Source organism: Narcine bancroftii, chromosome 5, assembly GCF_036971445.1.
Source record: "Narcine bancroftii isolate sNarBan1 chromosome 5, sNarBan1.hap1, whole genome shotgun sequence".
NCBI classification, from domain to species: domain Eukaryota; kingdom Metazoa; phylum Chordata; class Chondrichthyes; order Torpediniformes; family Narcinidae; genus Narcine; species Narcine bancroftii.
In genome coordinates, this window is record NC_091473.1 from 37,830,608 (window position 1) to 37,849,084 (window position 18,477).

Below are 18,477 nucleotides of genomic sequence, written 5' to 3' on the forward strand. Positions count from 1 at the left end.
CTTTATGATGGATATGGAAAGGAGGGTTAGTAATGGGCTGGCCTCAATATGCAAGGAGAAGATAGCAGGAACTGATAACTAGAGAGGCAAGTGGTACACTTGCAAGTTTAATTATCTTAATGCAAGAAAATATATTTTCCAATGCCATTCCATCTGCACTACCAGGCCCAAACATTGCTAAATGCACATGGCTCTCATCACTCATTTACCACTAATCTCGATCAAATAGGGTTCAAATTTCAAATTTATTGTCAAAGCAAATACAGGGCATCACAGACATACCTGAGATTCTAATTCCTGTGGGCCAGGCAGGATTTCTACTTATCAGTTACTGCAAACTGTACTCAAGAAAAAGCTACTAATACACAAAAGAGAAAAGTGTAAACAAACTGACTGCAAATGCAGAAAAAAAAATAAATATTCAGTAATGATGTGCAAAGTTGAAGTACAACTGGAAGAAACTGTGTTTTTCGATCCTTGGTGCAAAAACTTGCAAAGCGCACATGCAGACAAATGATTCATATGCTTTGCATATACAAATACAAATATAAATAAATCTTGTTGTAAATAGTTGAATTTCAGTAGGTTTGTATGAGCAGTCCATCAGTTGTTCAGCCATCTCACTGCCTGTGAGAAGAAGCTGGTTCTCAGCCTGGTGGGTCTGGCTCTGATACTCCCATATCACTTTCCCAATGGGAGTAGCTGGAAGATATGGGCAGGGTGGTAGGAGTAATTAATGATTTTGGGTGCCCTCTCCAGACAATGATCTCAGTTAATCATGTTGATGGGGAGAGGGAGACCTCAGTAATCCTCTCTGAAGCTCTTATGGTTCTGTGGATTGACCTCCGATCCAATGCTCTGCACCAACTATACCACAATGTGATGCAGCTGGCCAGGACAGTCTCACTCGAGCTCCTGTGGAAAGTTGACAGTATGGTGGCCAGTAGTCTTGCCTCCTTCATTCTTCTCAGGAAGTACAATCACTATTGCACCTTTCAGACAAGTGAGAAGATGTTGTATATCCAGGATAGGTCACTACATAAGGAACTTGATGCTCTCCACTCTCTCCACTACAGAGTTATTGATGTGTAGTGGAGAGTGGTCATCCCTAGTCCTCCTGAAGTCAACAGTCAGCTCCGTTGTCTTGTCCACGTTGAGATTCAGGTGGTTACTCTTGCACCATATCATGAGATTTTCCACCTCTTCTCTGTGGTGTAACTCATTTATGATGCTGATGAGGTCGAGAGCCCTGAGGTGCGCCAGTGCTCAGTGTGTTCTGCTACCTACCCCAACAGACTGTGGTATTTCTGAGGGAAGTCCAGAATCCCAGTGAGGATAGCTTCTCCACCAGCTGATAGTCACTGAGGCCAGTTACTGCCTCTTTGGTGCCAGGATAATGGTGGCTGTCTTGAAACCCATGAGGATGATGGACTGCTGCAGTGACGTGTTGAAGATGTCTATAAAGACCTCCATCAGTTTTCTGTGCATTCCTTTAGTTCCCGACCAAGTATGTTGTCTGGTCCCGCTGCCTTGTTTAGGATCACCTTGGTTAGGGTTCTCCTCACCTCGGCCACAGCTATGCAGGAGGCCCATTCATCAGGGGGATACAGAGCTTTCTTCAACATCAGCCTGTTCTTCTTGTTGAACTGAGCATAAAAAGTGTTCTGACTGTTACAATTTTGATATCTTGGCACAGGTGCCTCATGTTGCCAGTATCACACAGCTGTCCATGGATCTTTTGTGTGTACCCATGCTTTGCCCTCTGGATTGCATGGTAGCGTTCAGTCCTGGCTAATCTTAGTGCCATTTTGTCCCCTTTCCGGAAGGCAGCATCATGAGCTCTGAGAAGTGCCCAGATCTCTGCATCGAGCCATTGTTTCTGGTTAACCTGGTTGTGAAGCATTTGATCTCAGTGACATCCTCACTGCACTTTCTGATGTAGCCAGTCACTGAGCTTATGTACTCCTCGATCTTTTCATGGCTATTGTAGCTGACTGCCTTCCTGAAACAGCTCCATACTATGGTTTCAAAGCAGTCCTGTGGTGCTGTTGTGGCCCACTGCCCCTTCCTCCTCACCCCAGCCATGTCCTGATCTCTCTATGAACTAGCTACATTCTGTATGCCAGGGTTAATTGGACTGATGTGATCTGAGTATCCTAGGTGGGGGCAAGGTTCAGCCTTGGATCCACCAGGCATGTTGGTGCACACCCAATCCAGTGTGTTTTCTTCTCTGGTGGCGAAGTTGACATGCTATTGAGACTGTGGTAGACTGCTTTTTAGGTTGGCAGAGTTGAAGTTGCCAGCCACAATCATGGCACCATCAGAGTGGGATGTCTGCATTTCACAGATAGCACCAAAAAGCTCTTTCATTAGCCGAAGGCAGAACATAAACTGCATGGCTGTGAATTCCCCGGGTGGGTAGAAGGGTCTGCATTTCGCCATCAGGTACTCTCTCTCTCTCTCTCTGCTGAACAAAGGTTCTTTACAACAGAGACATTTGTGAATCAGCTATAATTGATGTTAACGTAGAGTTGCCCTGCACAAATCTTTCCAGAAGCACCAGCATCTCTGTTTGCCCTGAGGGAAATCAAGCTCTCTAGCTGGATGGGTGAGTTTGGAATGGAGACCTGAAGCAACATTTCTGTAATCACCAGGACATTCTCGCCTTGCAGATCTTTCTGGTTCATATGTACTTATAGGTAATCACATTTTTTTTCCCTGCAATCTTAATTTGTGAGTAAGATCCATGTCTGAAGGGGTTCATTCTTAGCCTGACTCCAATGCCAGCCCTTTTGCTACATTTCTGCCTTCTCACACAATGTTTTCAATTTCCTCCCTTGCATCTCCAACATCCTTTCTTGTTTGCTGCACACTGGCTCTCTTGCTTCAGCAAGTTAAAACCATTCAAGATTCTATCAGTTTGATCCTCTACTTTAAAATTCCATGTGGTGTTTATAATTTTGTTGTGTTTTTGATGATCATAAACAATACGTGTAAGGTTGGGGATTTTACCATTTTATGGTGCTGAAGTGGCTGCTGCAGTTTCGTGCACTCCATTTACAAAATAAAAATTCTTAAATGAGTCTCTGATTGAGAGTTGCTTAGGAGTCTGATAGTGGAGGGATACCAACTGTTCCTGAACCTGGTGATATGAGTCTTGTGGGATCTATACTTCTTTCCTAATGACAGCAGCGAGAACAGATCATGCCCTCCTAGGAGACGTGGATTCTTGATGATTGCTGCTGCTCTCCGATGGCAGTGTTCCACGTACATTTTTTTTGCGATGGTGCGGAGAGATGTGCCTATGATGTACTGCCACTACTTTTGCAAGGCTTTCTGCTCAGGATCATTGGTGTCCTCCACTTGGTTGTGATAGTCAGCACACATTCCACTACACATCTGTAGAGGTTTCCCAAGGCTTTCCATCTCATACTGAACCTCTGCAAACTCCTGAGGAAATAGAGGGTCTAATGTGCTTTCTTCATGATGACATTAGTATGTTGGGTCCAGGAATGGTCCCCTGAAATAGTGGCTCCCAGGAATTTAAATTTTCTCATCCTTTCCATCTCTACTCCCTCAATGATCATCTCTGATTTTCTCTCCCTAAAGTCTACATCAGTCCCTTGGGTTTAATGACTTTGAGGGAGGGGTTGCTGTTAGTACACCATTCAGCCAAATTTTCAATCTCCCTCCTGTGTCCTGACTAATTGCCCATTTTTTATACAGCCCACGACAATGGTATTGTGAACAAATTTGTAAATTATGTTTTCATACTGAGCCACGGATTCACATGCCATAATTCACCTGCACATAAACAGTTGCTAATCTTATTTCCACATCTCTTATTTGCATATATTGCCAGCTATATCACTCAAATCTATTGCACAGTTCACCGACAAACCTCTCTCACTTTTACAAGGCAGAAGCAGCAGGAACTTAGCAGAAGGGGATAGTATGCCCACATGTTCTTATCACAACTGATGAGAAAATATGACCACTGTTTCAATAGAGGAAACACAGCAACCAAAATACCTGCCACAATCTTCCCCAAAAGCAAATGTGAAAATGATCAGCTATGCTGCTTTAATCGATCAATATTGTACCCAAGATAAGTGAACTCTCTTGCATTCATTTGATTAGGGCCTCAGGTTATTATCTCATTCAAAGAAAGTCCTTCAGTCCCTCAACTATGCTCCAGAAACTAGATTATGTGCTTTGGTCTCTCAAGTGAGGCATGAAGACTAAACCTTTTGTCAGAGGTAAGAGTGCTACTCTCAGAGGCACACCTGAATCTCTCAGAGGTAAGCATGATGCTCAGTGTTTAGAGAACAATTGTTTAAATGTAAGAATACAAAAAGGATAAGGGAAGATCAGAGGAATGTGTTCATAACTGTGGGAGATTTGGGAGTATTTTGTTTCCAGCTGATGCAACTTAATGGACACCAGTTACTTCTGCTGGCCAATGCATCTGTAATTAATTTAAAATTCTTCCAAAGCTTTTTTTTAAAGAAATGCAACAAGTCGTTGAGAAATGGCGGCTTGTATAAGAATGATGCTGAAAGCAGACCCTGAGATGATATTTTTTAAAAAGAAAGAAATGCATCTTTTTAAAAGATAAAGAGATGTGGGGCTTGGACTTAGTTGCTCTGGAAACCAATAAAGTACAGCAGGTCTAATAGAGAGAGAAATAAGGATAAAACTAAAACCCTTTCACCAGAAAACCCATACTGAAATAATAGGCTGAACATTCTTGTTCTCTACACGAAAATTCAAATATAAATGTCCAATGTGTTGACTCAGGTAAAACAAGCAAAGAGTAAATTTAGACTGAGAGCAATAATGTTTGGAATAATCTGTGAAGTAAATGGAGATAAAATCATGATTCTTCCAGAAAAACTTCTGTATTCAGGTGTTGATCATCAAAATTGCTGATTACTTGAGTGTTCCTGCTTCCTCAACCTAACCATTTCATAATCCTTTTACTGTCCCAACAGTGTAGATATATACCATTTATAATTTCAGAAGGGTTCAGAGAGCTCATTGCTGTATCTGACCCGACCTTGTTGGTTTTCGTGCAGTTGGATAATCATGTTGAGGAACTTTGGGGGACATCCGATGCGCTCTAGTATTTGCCAAAGCCCTTTCCTGCTCACAGTGTCGAAGGCTTTGGTGAGGTCAACAAAGGTGATGTAGAGTCCTTTGTTTTGTTCTCTGCACTTTTCTTGGAGCTGTCTGAGGGCAAAGACCATGTCAGTAGTTCCTCTGTTTGCGCGAAAGCCGCACTGTGATTCTGGGAGAATATTCTCGGCGACACTAGGTATTATTCTATTTAGTAGAATCCTAGCGAAGATTTTGCCTGCAATGGAGAGCAACGTGATTCCCCTGTAGTTTGAGCAGTCTGATTTCTCGCCTTTGTTTTTGTACAGGGTGATGATGGTGGCATCACGAAGATCCTGAGGCAGTTTTCCTTGGTCCCAACAAAGCTTGAAAAACTCATGCAGTTTGGCATGCAGAGTTTTGCCGCCAGCCTTCCAGACCTCTGGGGGGATTCCATCCATACCTGCTGCTTTGCCACTTTTCAGTTGTTCGATTAACAGTTCTCCATTAACAATGGCGTGAAGCAAGGCTGTGTTCTCGCACCAACCCTCTTTTCAATCTTCTTCAGCATGATGCTGAACCAAGCCATGAAAGACCCCAACAATGAAGACGCTGTTTACATCCGGTACCGCACGGATGGCAGTCTCTTCAATCTGAGGCGCCTGCAAGCTCACAAGAGAAACTTGTCCGTGAACTACTCTTTGCAGACGATGCCGCTTTAGTTGCCCATTCAGAGCCAGCTCTTCAGCGCTTGACGTCCTGCTTTGCGGAAACTGCCAAAATGTTTGGCCTGGAAGTCAGCCTGAAGAAAACTTAGGTCCTCCATCAGCCAGCTCCCCACCAGGAGTACCAGCCCCCCCACATCTCCATCGGGCACACAAAACTCAAAACGGTCAACCAGTTTACCTATCTCGGCTGCACCATTTCATCAGATGCAAGGATCGACAACGAGATAGACAACACTCGCCAAGGCAAATAGCGCCTTTGGAAGACTACACAAAAGAGTCTGGAAAAACAACCAACTGAAAAACCTCACAAAGATAAGCGTATACAGAGCCGTTGTCATACCCACACTCCTGTTCGGCTCCGAATCATGGGTCCTCTACCGGCATCACCTACGGCTCCTAGAACGCTTCCACCAGCGTTGTCTCCGCTCCATTCTCAACATCCATTGGAGCGCTTTCATCCCTAACGTCGAAGTACTCGAGATGGCAGAGGTCGACAGCATCGAGTCCACGCTGCTGAAGATCCAGCTGCGCTGGGTGGGTCACGTCTCCAGAATGGAGGACCATCGCCTTCCCAAGATCGGGTTATATGGCGAGCTCTCCACTGGCTACCGTGACAGAGGTGCACCAAAGAAAAGGTACAAGGACTGCCTAAAGAAATCTCTTGGTGCCTGCCACATTGACCACCGCCAGTGGGCTGATATCGCCTCAAACCGTGCATCTTGGCGCCTCACAGTTTGGCGGGCAGCAACATCCTTTGAAGAAGACCGCAGAGCCCACCTCACTGACAAAAGGCAAAGGAGGAAAAACCCAACACCCAACCCCAACCAACCAATTTTCCCCTGCAGCCGCTGCAACCGTGTCTGCCTGTCCCGCATCGGACTTGTCAGCCACAAACGAGCCTGCAGCTGACGTGGACTTTTACCCCCTCCATAAATCTTCGTCCGCGAAACCAAGCCAAAGAAGAAAGAAGAAGAATTTCCAGAACTCTGATGCTTTACCTATGACAATACATTAATAATGGTGCACAATATTAAGTTTGTCTGATTGTTCCCAGGTAGCATGACATTTTTGTTTTCCACCAGAGCAACATGTTTTCCATTAAACAAATTGTGGGTCAATGCCAATGTTTTGCTTCTTGCATGGGAAATGACATCAGCAGCACTTGATTTGTGCCCAGATTTCCTGAGAAGGACTGGCACTGACTTGCTACATGAGATCATTCATTCTGCAATTACATATGGTCCAAGTTTGGTATTTCGTTAATTTAGTATTAAAGATTTGTCTAGATTCAGGTCAAGAACTGGTGAGATTGTATCAAGCCTTTTTTTTCGTGTATAGTTTTAGGTGATCTGCACATTTGATAAATGGCAAGTCTAGATCGGCATTAGTTTGCAGTGCCCATGTTTGCGATTGAATTAGCCAATTTGGACAATTATGTGTCAAGATGGATAATTGAATTCTGTTCATGGGATGTGACAGATAGGTGCAGTGGAATTGTCTGCAGATGGTGGATGTTAAGCTGTTACCTGCAGAGCCCTTCGCTGCATAAGATATGTTTCTATCAAAAGTCTTCAACTTCAAATCTTGGCAGCCTGGATTTAGAGTCTAAACCACCATCTGTGGCACAATATCACTGAAAGTTCATGTCCAGAGATGGATTTAACTTGTCAAAAATCCAGCATAAAATGGAACTCATCAAGATTTGCAAAGATTGGAGTACCAGCAATAAATAACAAATATCCTGAAGGACACTGTAAACATACAGTTTACACATACTGTACATACATAGCATGTTATTTATCAGGCACACCATTCTTATCAGAATAGCCTTGAAACAATAGAGGGATCAGTTTACAGCAGTAGATTTCAAACTGCCCCCCTAAACTCACATTCCACGTTAAGTAATCCCTATGCCATAAGTGCTCTGTGATGAGAAAGGGATTACTTAAGGTGGTAGGTGAGTGGGAAGGGAAGGTTGAGAACCATTTTTTAATCATACCTAATTGGCTCATTATGTGCACGGTTTCATAACTCCAAAGGAAATGGGCCAATGACAATTTTTCTCAAGTAAAACATTCAGTAACAATTGGGTCTCAAGCAGTGATTCTCAACCTTCCCTTCCCACTCACGTACCACCTTACTAATCACAGAGCACTTATGGCATAGGGATTACTTAAGGTGGAATGTGAGTTTAGGGCAGCAGTTTGAAAACCACTGTCTTAGAGGGAGGAACACAGAATGGGTGATTCAGGTTCAGAACTGAAAGGACACATGGTTTTAGGGATTACATTTTTGCTGACAAAAGTTCAATGCCAGTAAAAAACCATTGCTGGAGCCAACTATGCAACTCATTTGAATGCTACTCTTGTCAATTTTTGACAGCAGATGCAAAATAGGAAGTGTGTGAAAGAAGTGGGAAAAAAAAGGTAAGAAGCTCAAATGCGGTGAGAAAGTGAAGTGTGGGACAAGTATAACCAAGAACTGGCAAAGGAAACCTACTGTGAATGAAACGTCTGCAGTGTTCGATATAACACGATCCTTGCCTGCTCAGATGAGAGCAGAAAGCAGTTTCATTGTTTCTTCCTTAACCCCCATCCCTTGATTTCCTGTTACATTGCCACTTCTCTGACATCAGACACCTCATTATTTTGCCAAAAATTATATTCCAGTGAAAAAAGCTAAGCAGCAACAAAAGTTGACAAGAATTCCTGCTGCAACTGAAGTGATGCAGAGCTCAAAGTCGTAGGATGACTCTGTTATAAATGGCAAAGGATGTGCTCCCTAAAAACAATCTACCATGTCTTTAATAAGCCAAAGGACAGAGACAGCACCTGTGCAGATGCACGCAGCCTCCTCTGTGAAGTGAACAAAATGGTAAGGTGAGCAAGACCAATGTCGTGGGGGAAAAGAATAATTAAGGGATTGTGGAAACAAAGAACACCTAGAGCAATGGTGAAAAATGCATCGGCTCGTGGACAAGAAATGGTGGGATGAAAATATCTGGAGGAATAAGGGGGAGATAGCATTGCAGAAGGAACGATGGATTAAGGGGCAATGTCAACACAGCAAGAAGAAAGAAACTGGGTACTGCTGAAACAATGTGGTGTCACAAAACCTCATTGCTCTTGTTCTCCCCTGCTGTATTCTTACCTTGTGTGTTTTCCCTTTTTCTTGTTCTGTCCCCATCATAAGTACATGTCTGCAAAAACTCTTAGTCTCATGATAAGGATTTATGACAGAGGGCTGAAAGATTTTCCTCTCTGAGACCAAAAATGGTTTAAATGATCCTTTCCTGAGAGTTTAACCGCCCAATTTGAAGTTTCTTGGAAGACAAAGTGGAAATGGAAAACATTTCACCAAAGAAGGTGGGAAATGCAAAGTTCCTGTTGCAAAATATTTGCTCTCAGTGAGAGCTTAACTTCTCATAAAGTCCATTATAGAGCATACAATCTAATACAACAGATGTATGAAACTCAAGAAACATTAATCTTGTTTATTCAGAGGTTCTGCTTAGACTGCCTCTTTGCACAGTAATGCACAACATAAATGAGATCACAAATCTTTACTGTGCTGTTTCCTATGTTTTTATAAAACAACTTGATGCACCATCAATTACTTCAAGGACTAGAAGAACTGTCTAGAGAAACTGATAGCCTTTTATTGGCAACAGACTGGAGGCATGCCCTTGCTGGTCAACTGTCCTGGACTGAGGAGGGAGATGTGGCACAGTCGCATTTATTCAGGGGTCTGTGGGAGGAGCCTCAGGCACAGTCAGCAAGGAGCGTGTCCTAATACAGCCAAATATATTCACCCTTTGTTTTAGAAAGAGTCCAGTGGAGTGAAATTAATTAAATGTTTTTACAAATTAAATCTTTTGGGTGGGCTGGTATGCAACTGCCACCGTCATAGTATTGGATGCAGCACAATTGTTGAATCCTGAACAGTCTGGAACACCTGTACGTTGCCGTTGGTGTCAGCTGGGTGGATGTGTGGCGTCAGATCTGACATGCCCTCCACTGGGGCTGGGGTAACATTCCATGGCCCTGGAGCATTGTAGGTAGTGGTAGATGGAGGGGGTGCAGGGTGGTCAGAAATGGTCTCAGGAACTCCTGAGGGCTCCAGGTCCTGCCAAACCATTGTCCAAGGTCCAAAACAAACTTTTCAGGTGAAGCAACACTTCACCTGTACCTCCGAAAAACTCATTTACTTCATTCAGTGCACCCTCTATGGCCTTCCCTACATCAGAGAGACTGGTCGCAGATTAGGAGACCACTTCGCCCACCACCCCCTCTCCCTCTGCAACAAAAGCAACCTCCCCGTAGCCAACCATTTCAATTCTGAGTCACACTCTCAAGCTCACATGTCCATCCATGGCTTTTCACATAACCCCACCCTGACCACCCGCAGATTGGAGGAACAACACCTCATTTTTCATCTTGGCACCCTCCAACCCCAGGAATAAACATTGAGTTCGCTGCATTTCACTAATCAGTTTGCTTTCCCCCCCCCCCTCCCACCTTTAACTAGTTATGCCAGATCTTACTTCCTTCCTCTCTCCGCCAAGCCTAGACTCCCTCCTCCCTTCCTGCAGTCTTTACCCACCTCCTCTCCACCTATCATCTCCACCCTCACCAACCCCCGTCCCTCCTTCCCCCTTTTGTTTGGACACCTTTCATGTTACCCCCACACCTTGATGAAGGGCTCAAGCCTGAAACGTTGGTGATATATCTTTACCTTTGCCACATAAAGGCATTGCTTGACCTGCTGAGTTTCTCCAGCATGTGTTTTTTCAATCATTAACGATTGATTATTCTTCCTTTTGGTGCTCACTCAATTTGTCTATTGTTTCATTACTAATAATTACTGGTTGTGAAGAAATTTACCATGACCTAAAAATGTGAATTATTCTTATTTAATGTAAATCTTTTTTCTGAATATACCTTTACACTTTTGCACAAATAACCGATCTTTCCAAAGTCAATTGCAAGTTTTGGCTAATCTCATTTTAATCAGGGCAAAATCTGGGCACTTTATTATATCCTACAGTGAGATACTTTTTGCATCATTCTATTGTTAATTCAAGACCAGAGAATAATTCATTGTATTATCCCGTTTTGGAAGAAAATCTGCTGAACATTTCCTAGAATGTTCATTTTATAATATTTAGATGATAACTCTTCGATGATAATTTGTTACTTTTAAATTGGCTCTTCCCTTTGATATTTTTAATCAAAAATCTTTAAAATTCTTTTTGGTTAAAGAAAACTTGGAATTTTGAGGGCATTGTGTTTGTGGAATAAATCTTGGTGTTTCAAATGGACAAAAATAACCTGATGAAATATAGGTAACATAATTTCATTCTGTGCTGTACTCTGTCTGAAGCATTAAATCCCTGCAAATTATTTCCTTCATTACTTTGACAATTTTCCTTAGTATACTAGTTTGCTTTACATAAAGGGCCAAACTATTTGAAATCAAAGTCTGAATAAAAGTAATTAATGTTACACAAAAGACATCAAAGTATAAAAGAAAAACTTTAGAAAATCAAGCTGCTGTGGATTCTAATAATCTGAAGTAAAACAAATGCTGAAAATACTGCAGGACAGAGTTTTTGTGGAGAGAAAAATCATGCTTAGTGTCTCAGATCAATTATCCATCCTCATCCATCACCATGGAAGACACTGGACTGAAGTTTTTGCAAGAAATTCAGTCAAAAGTGACTGGAGTGCCTTCTGCCAGCCTCCTCACCAACATAAAAGTTTGTATTCGATCACAAGATAGCAGTCCATATGAAATTAAAAGAAGCCAATCATAATGTTTTTGGAAAGACAGGCTATCTGAACAAAGATCCAGCTATAGTATTACTGATTACTGGAGTACTAGCCAAAACAAGTGCTGAGAAATTGGATTTATACAACTGGGTACTGAATGGTCAGCATGGATATGATAGGCCAAAGGACCTGTTTCTGTGCTGCTTCAGTCTTTGACACTAAACGTTGATAGCTATCCAATAAAACATTTTTCATCCAGATGTCTGCGATCCACAAAGAGAGGATAAATTGAAGTTAGTCAATAACCACGCCTTCTAGTCAGCCATAAACTGATAAAATCGATTATGAAGGCCATTAAACAAAACCAACTCACTGGCACTCCATTAGAACACCGTAACCTTACGGTCAGAGCACAAATCTGGGTCATAGCCAGAAAAGCTACCTCTTGAAGCTGAGCTAAGGGCAGTTGTTGTCTGCACTAAAGTATGATTTACTGAACATAGGGCCAGCAAAACTAAGATCACCAAAGAGAAAATCCTTCCAGTAACACATCTGCAACAAGGGAAACTTGCAATTGATGCAGACTAATTAGAGCAGGACAATGCAATCGGAGTTCCTCAGGGGAAACCTTCTCAGAATAGCCATCGTCAGCACTTCATTAAAAGAGGTTTCTAAAGTTATGAAATATTTAGTTTTACTGTTTACGTTCATCCAAAGCAAAACTTGGTTAAAGTCAATATTAAGTATGACAAGTGGCAGGAAATATTTGTTGCACATAATAACTATCTGCAACAAATTCCAAATATTTTCCTGACATCTCCCATTATATCACTAACGTTAAGTCCCCACCATCATACTTTCAGAACCAAAAGGATGAAGAAAGATACAGATATTTGGGTCAAATTTCAGATAGGATATTACCACTCTCAAGACTCAATTCTACATTATTATTGGACACGATGGATAAATATGAATACTGAAAGAGTGTGGCCCCAGCAAAATGAAAAGAACTGAGAATCATTCGGAAAACCTTTTGGTGACCAGGGTCATATCTAGCACAAGAAAAGATTTTGTGGCTGACAAATTGATTCAGCAACTTCTCTATTCCTCCTGACATTAAAAAAAATGTTAATGGAAAACTACCATCTCCTCAGTCCTCTGTGTCTCACATCATCCTGATTTGAATATTCATTGCTATTCCTTCATCACTAATGGATCTTGCAATACATCAACAGTAGTTTTGAAAAATTATCACCATAAGAAATTTAGCATTTCAAGAGGTGTAGTATTGCATTTCAGGTCACACCACACACAAACTGTCTGAAGTAAATATGAAAGACTGCAGACACTATGGTTGAAATAAAAACACCATGCTGGAGAAACTCAGCAGATCAGTGTACTTTATGTAGCAAAGATAGAGATACACAACCAATGTTTCAGGCTTGAACCCTTCATCAAGGTATAACAAAATGTAGGCAGGCACCCAAATAAAATGGTGGGGGGAGGAGCACAGTCTCAAAGGCAAGAGGTGGATAAGGGAGGGAGGGCACACCGGGATGCACCCGGTGCTCCCATTGCAGCCTTCTCTATGTTAGAGAGACTGGACACAGTCTGGGAGATCATTTTGCTGAGCACCTTTGCTCTGTCTGCATCAGGGCCAACCATTTCTGTTCTGTGCCCCCCTCCCTTGCTGACATGTCTGTCCATGGCCTGATGTACAGTCAAACCAAGACCACCCAAAAATTAGAGGAGCAACACTTAATTTTACATCTGGGCACTCTCCAAACAGATGGTATTAACATTGACTTCTCCAGTTTCTGCTCGCCTACTCTCCATTCTCCCTCCCTTCCCTTTCCCTTTGTCTTCTTTCCTCCAGCTTTCCATCCCTTCCCTCTCCATTCACAGAGCTTTTCCCCTTCCCCCCATCCCACTGCTTGATGGTGTGCCCTCCCTCCCTTACCCTCCTATTACCTCCTGTTTTTGGGTCTGTGCCTCTCCCCCCACAATTTTGTTCGGGCACCTGCCTACATTTTGTTCATACCTTGATTAAGGGCTCAAGTCTGAAATGTTGGTTATATATTTTTATTTTTGCTATATAAAGTAAATTGTTTGACCTGCTGAGTTTCTGCATCAATGTGTTTGTACAAACTGTCTAAACTTAATCTTCTCTGAGGAAGTATGAGAAATTACAAAAAGGTGCAGCACCTAAAATGTGTTCTGTCAAAAATTTAAAATAAAACCAAGGGACAGGTGGAGTTCTATCTTAAGTGCCTTTCTCATTTAACAGTCATCTATTCCTGCTGTTCGACAGGCCAGCAGTAAACAATCAACACCTAACTTAAGTTGTTGCTTTATAATAAAAACAATCTAATAAGTTCTGCAACTTAATTCTCAAAGTTATATATAAACAATAAAATAATTAGAATTTTTTTGCAGTACCAATCAACACCTTGGAACATAAAGAAAGATCACAATCTTGTTGCAAATATATTTAAAGTTATTCCAGGAAACTCAATTCAGACAGATTTGATGATTCCATATGCATTGATAATGCATTTCCCTCAAAAGATTATTGAAGGTTGCAATGAGGAATAAAAGACTAAAGGGAGATTTTTTTTTACATTACATCTATTATTAATGTTTAAATAACGCTTTTTTTTATCGTGCATAAAGATATTGCCTCTTCACTGATTTTTGATTGCATCATATTAAAGGAATTAACAAATAAAACCCTCTCTCAACACAGTAGGCCCTTTTATAGTGGTAAAAAATAAAGCGAATATAAAGACAGATATTCTCATCTTTAAATAACTTCACTTACCTTCATAAAAGGTCTGAAGGAGGATTAACTGGTTGAACTCACTTCATCTTCAATTCACCTAGGGGGTAGACTCAGAGGTGAAGTCGCTTCACATCCTCTGTAAAAGGAGTGCCACTGATGTGGCTTCAAGGAGGAGGACTGATGATGTCACATTGACGCCGTCAGCCCACGACCCAGGAGCGTGAATTTTAAAAAATCCTTATGGATAATAGAGGCTATTATGTTGCACAGGAGATCTGTCTGAGTCTTGCACAGATCTCTACTAGCACTCTTTCCTGCTCTTTGGTCACCATTTTAAAGTATAGGCCACTTTCCCTTCTCGGCACATATGTTGGACATCATGGTGGTAGGCAGTGCTACTGCACCATTCAACCACTTCCCTCAGCTCTGGAAGCCGGTTCCCAACACAGATGTGCAAAAAGGGACTGCAGGATCTGCATTAAAGGTCATCACCATAAAAGGTAAGTTTGCCTTTTTTTTAATTTGAGCTAGCTATAATGTGGGGTTTCACCATAAAATGGGCTAATGTAGCAGCTAGTTGTGCATCACATCCCTGATTACAGAATCCTGGCAATTGATTGGAGAATAACAGAGCTTCGGAGCTGTAGTCAGTCAATCTAATTTAGCTTTGAGTAGTTTAAAGAGGATTAGAAAGATTATCAAGAAATCAATACCTACTTATGAAAGTAAAATATTGAATCGAAAGTTATACATGAGGAACTACAGAAGCTGGATTATTGAGCAAAGGGAACGTGGAGAGACTCAGCAGTCAGGCAGCATCCATGGAGAGAAATGAACAGTTACCGTTAGTCGCCTCTTTTCACTCAACCAGCCACATTTGCCCCTCTGCACCTCTTTCTGCTTTTCACAGGAATTGCTATGTGATTCCCTGGTTTGCTCTTCTTCCCTCCTCACTCATCCTTCTACCTCCCAACCACTGGGAACTTCCCACAGCAGCCGCAGTGGGTATAACATTTCTAGCTACTTCACCCTCCTTGCCTCCATCCAGGGTCATAGAAAGATCTTCCAGAAGAAGCAGAGTTTCACACCTACTTCTTCCAACCCAATCTACTGTTTTTGGTGTTTTTGATGTGGCCTGCATAGATTGGTGACTGCTTTGCCGAGCACTTGTGCTCTGTCCTCAAATGTAGGCTGGAACGTCCACTTGCCAATCATTTTAATTCCTCTTCCTGTTCCCAAACAGTCCTATCTGCCCTTGGCTTCACCCATTGCTCGAATGAGGCCAAATGCAAACTTGTAGAACGGCATACCATATTCCATCTGAATAGACTACAACCTAATGGCATGAACATAGAATCTTCCAATTTCAGATAACCCCTATCCCAATGCAGTTCCCTGCTTCTATCTGTTCTTCATTTGCTTCCACATCCCAAGCGCTCTCCAGTTCCTGCTTTTTATTCAACCCCCACTCCAGTGGTCTCCTGTCTCTCATCCATTTCTCCCAACTTCATTTGCTCAGTATCCTATCATCACTTGGCCCATCTCCCACATTCCCCCCCCCCCTCAACACCTTTCAATGCTTGCTATCTCCGCTTCTTTCCTTACTCTCAATAAAGTATCCTGACTCAAAACATTGACTGTCCTTTTACCTTTGTGGATACTGCCTGGCCCATTGAGTCTTTCCAACTTCTCTTTCTTTGCTCAATGTTAAAAATAAACTACAAATTAAACCTATTTTTGTATCAATGCCGCTAATGTGACAGAACAACTGTTTGACATCAGCATGAATCTTACAGCCTGAATGTTGTTGCAGACCTTTAAAGGTTGCACCATTTTGATTACTTTGATCTGAGCAAACTGTGGTATTGCCTCAGTTTGTGCTCAGTTGTTCCTCTATGTGCTCAACATTGGTTGGAGGAGTAATTGGTAAGTGGGATGACAGTCAAAAACTTAATTGTCTCAGGTGTGGTGGGGAATTCTTGGCTATTCAAAGATTAGGGACTGGCTGAGACTTGGTAGTGAGGGGAGTGAGTCTCCATTATGAAGTTTGGGTTAGATGGAGAGTTGGGTGTATGGTGAAGGGTTGGAGTCAGAGACAGTTGATAATTGGAGCAAGGAGGTGGTTGAGATGAGGGAATGATGAAGCAAGTCAGATGTGATTTTGGGTGGAGAAGGGTTAATACTAGTTCTGGTGTTGCATGTGGTTTAGTGGGACTAACAGATAGAGTTCACTTCATATCTGCTCAACAAGATTTACCAAGATGTTCTGAAAATAATCAATTGTGGTTTGCCCCTCTGTTAGCCAACACAATGCATCTCACACCAAAAATCACGTAGGCAAAAATAACCCACATGTAGCTATTTTCTTATTGCTTTTTCATCATTTTAATTGTGCCAAAAATAAGTATTGACCCATTTTTAACAAATGATCCTGACTCAAATCTAAATAGACAGAACTGGATCAGACAAATTTAAGGACAAAGTGTGTTGCTCTTCATATTTATGGGTTTTGGAATGATAAATGAAACCCTCCATTTCCAACATTTAAATTACTATTCTGACCTGCAATCCTTACTAACTATCCAAATAGTAAATGTGTTGTTTGAAACTACCTTACAGATGATTTCTGAAGAAACTTTGATTAATATTCATTACTGCAAATGGTTAAGTGCCTCTTGAAAATCACTGAATCTGCTGGTTGTAGAGTATAGTTTATCCAATGATTACAGTTTCCAGTCAGTGCATTATCTAATCATCGAACCAGCATCATAAACCAGGTCACATCAATGACTAAACAATACAATAATTTTCTCATCAGCATCATCTTAAGGTCCATTTTAAGGCCAACATTAAACTAATTGTACAGAAATTACAATACACAAGTGCACGGGAGAAACACAGAAGGGCATACAGCATCCATAGGAAGCAATGATAACCAATGTTTTGGGCCTGAATCCTTCCCAAAATGTTGGTTACCATTTACTTCCCATGGATGCTACATGCCCTGCTGTGTTTCTCCAACACACAGCGAATTGCATGCGACCCTAGCACAGACTTTCTTGGTTAATGCTGTACAGAAATGAAAGTGGCAGGTACATGCATTTGTATATCTTCTTGAAACACGTTTTATAATCACCTCTGATGCTTTCTGTTTTAATGTAGTTAGGTGATTTATAATCTTTGGAGACATGAGAGATTGAAGTGCTAGAATCTAGAGCAAGAAAAGAACAAACTGCTGGAGGAACCTGTGGAGGAAAAAGTCAATATTTTGGATTGAGACCTTGCATCAGGACTGAGAGTACTCTCAAGGTCAAGAAGATGAAGGAGCTTATTGTGGGCATTTGGAGGGGAGGCTGAGGGATCACATAACTACCTTCATTGGTGGGACTGCATTGGAAAGGGTGAGTACCTTCAAGTTCCTGGGAGTCCACATATTGAAAGTTCTCTCCTGGCACCAGCACACTGAGGCAACCGTAAAGAAGGTTTACCAACACTTAAACTTTCTAATAAGTCTGAGGAGATTTGGCATGTCATCAAATTATGTATCAAGCATCCATAGACATTATGTGGAAAGTATGCTGACTGGTTGCATCACAACCTGGTTTGGAAACTCGAGTGCCCAGGAGCACAAAAGGCTACAGAAAATAACAAGTCAAGTCCAACTGGGGCACAGACCCCCCCATACATTGAAGACATCCATGCAATGCAACTCAAGAAGGCTGCCAATATCACGAAAGATCCCCAATACCCTGCTCGTAATCTCTTCTCGCTGCTACCTTCAGGCTGAAGTACAGAAGCCTGGCGTAGCTTCAAGAATAGGCTTTGCCCAACAGTTATCAGGTCCTTGAGCCATCCCATACTACCCTAACCCTGAACATGGACTACTGTGGGCCCATCAAAAGATTTGTCTTAACAATTGAAACAGGAGCCAAGGTGCCATTTCAAATTTTTCATGGAGGCGGGTTTTTTTTTCATAAGTAATTTTAATGTCAATTTACTCAATCGAGATCCCATGCCCCTGAGAAAGAAATACTTCAAGGTCAGATTAAAAAGCAGATGTTTTTGATTCTTTTTAAATGTTAATATATTCTTAGGACGA

At 41.8% G+C, this 18,477-nt stretch overlaps 1 long non-coding RNA gene across 1 annotated transcript in view; it reads right to left on the minus strand.

Annotated features, from left to right (window-relative positions):
• The window catches only part of LOC138763271 (uncharacterized), a 48,434-nt gene extending 31,328 nt beyond the window's left edge, over positions 1-17,106 (minus strand). The window contains exon 1 of the long non-coding RNA XR_011357462.1: positions 16,991-17,106. This is a non-coding gene — a long non-coding RNA (uncharacterized lncRNA). The remainder of the gene's footprint in view (positions 1-16,990) is intronic.
• Between the last annotated feature and the right edge of the window lie 1,371 nt (positions 17,107-18,477).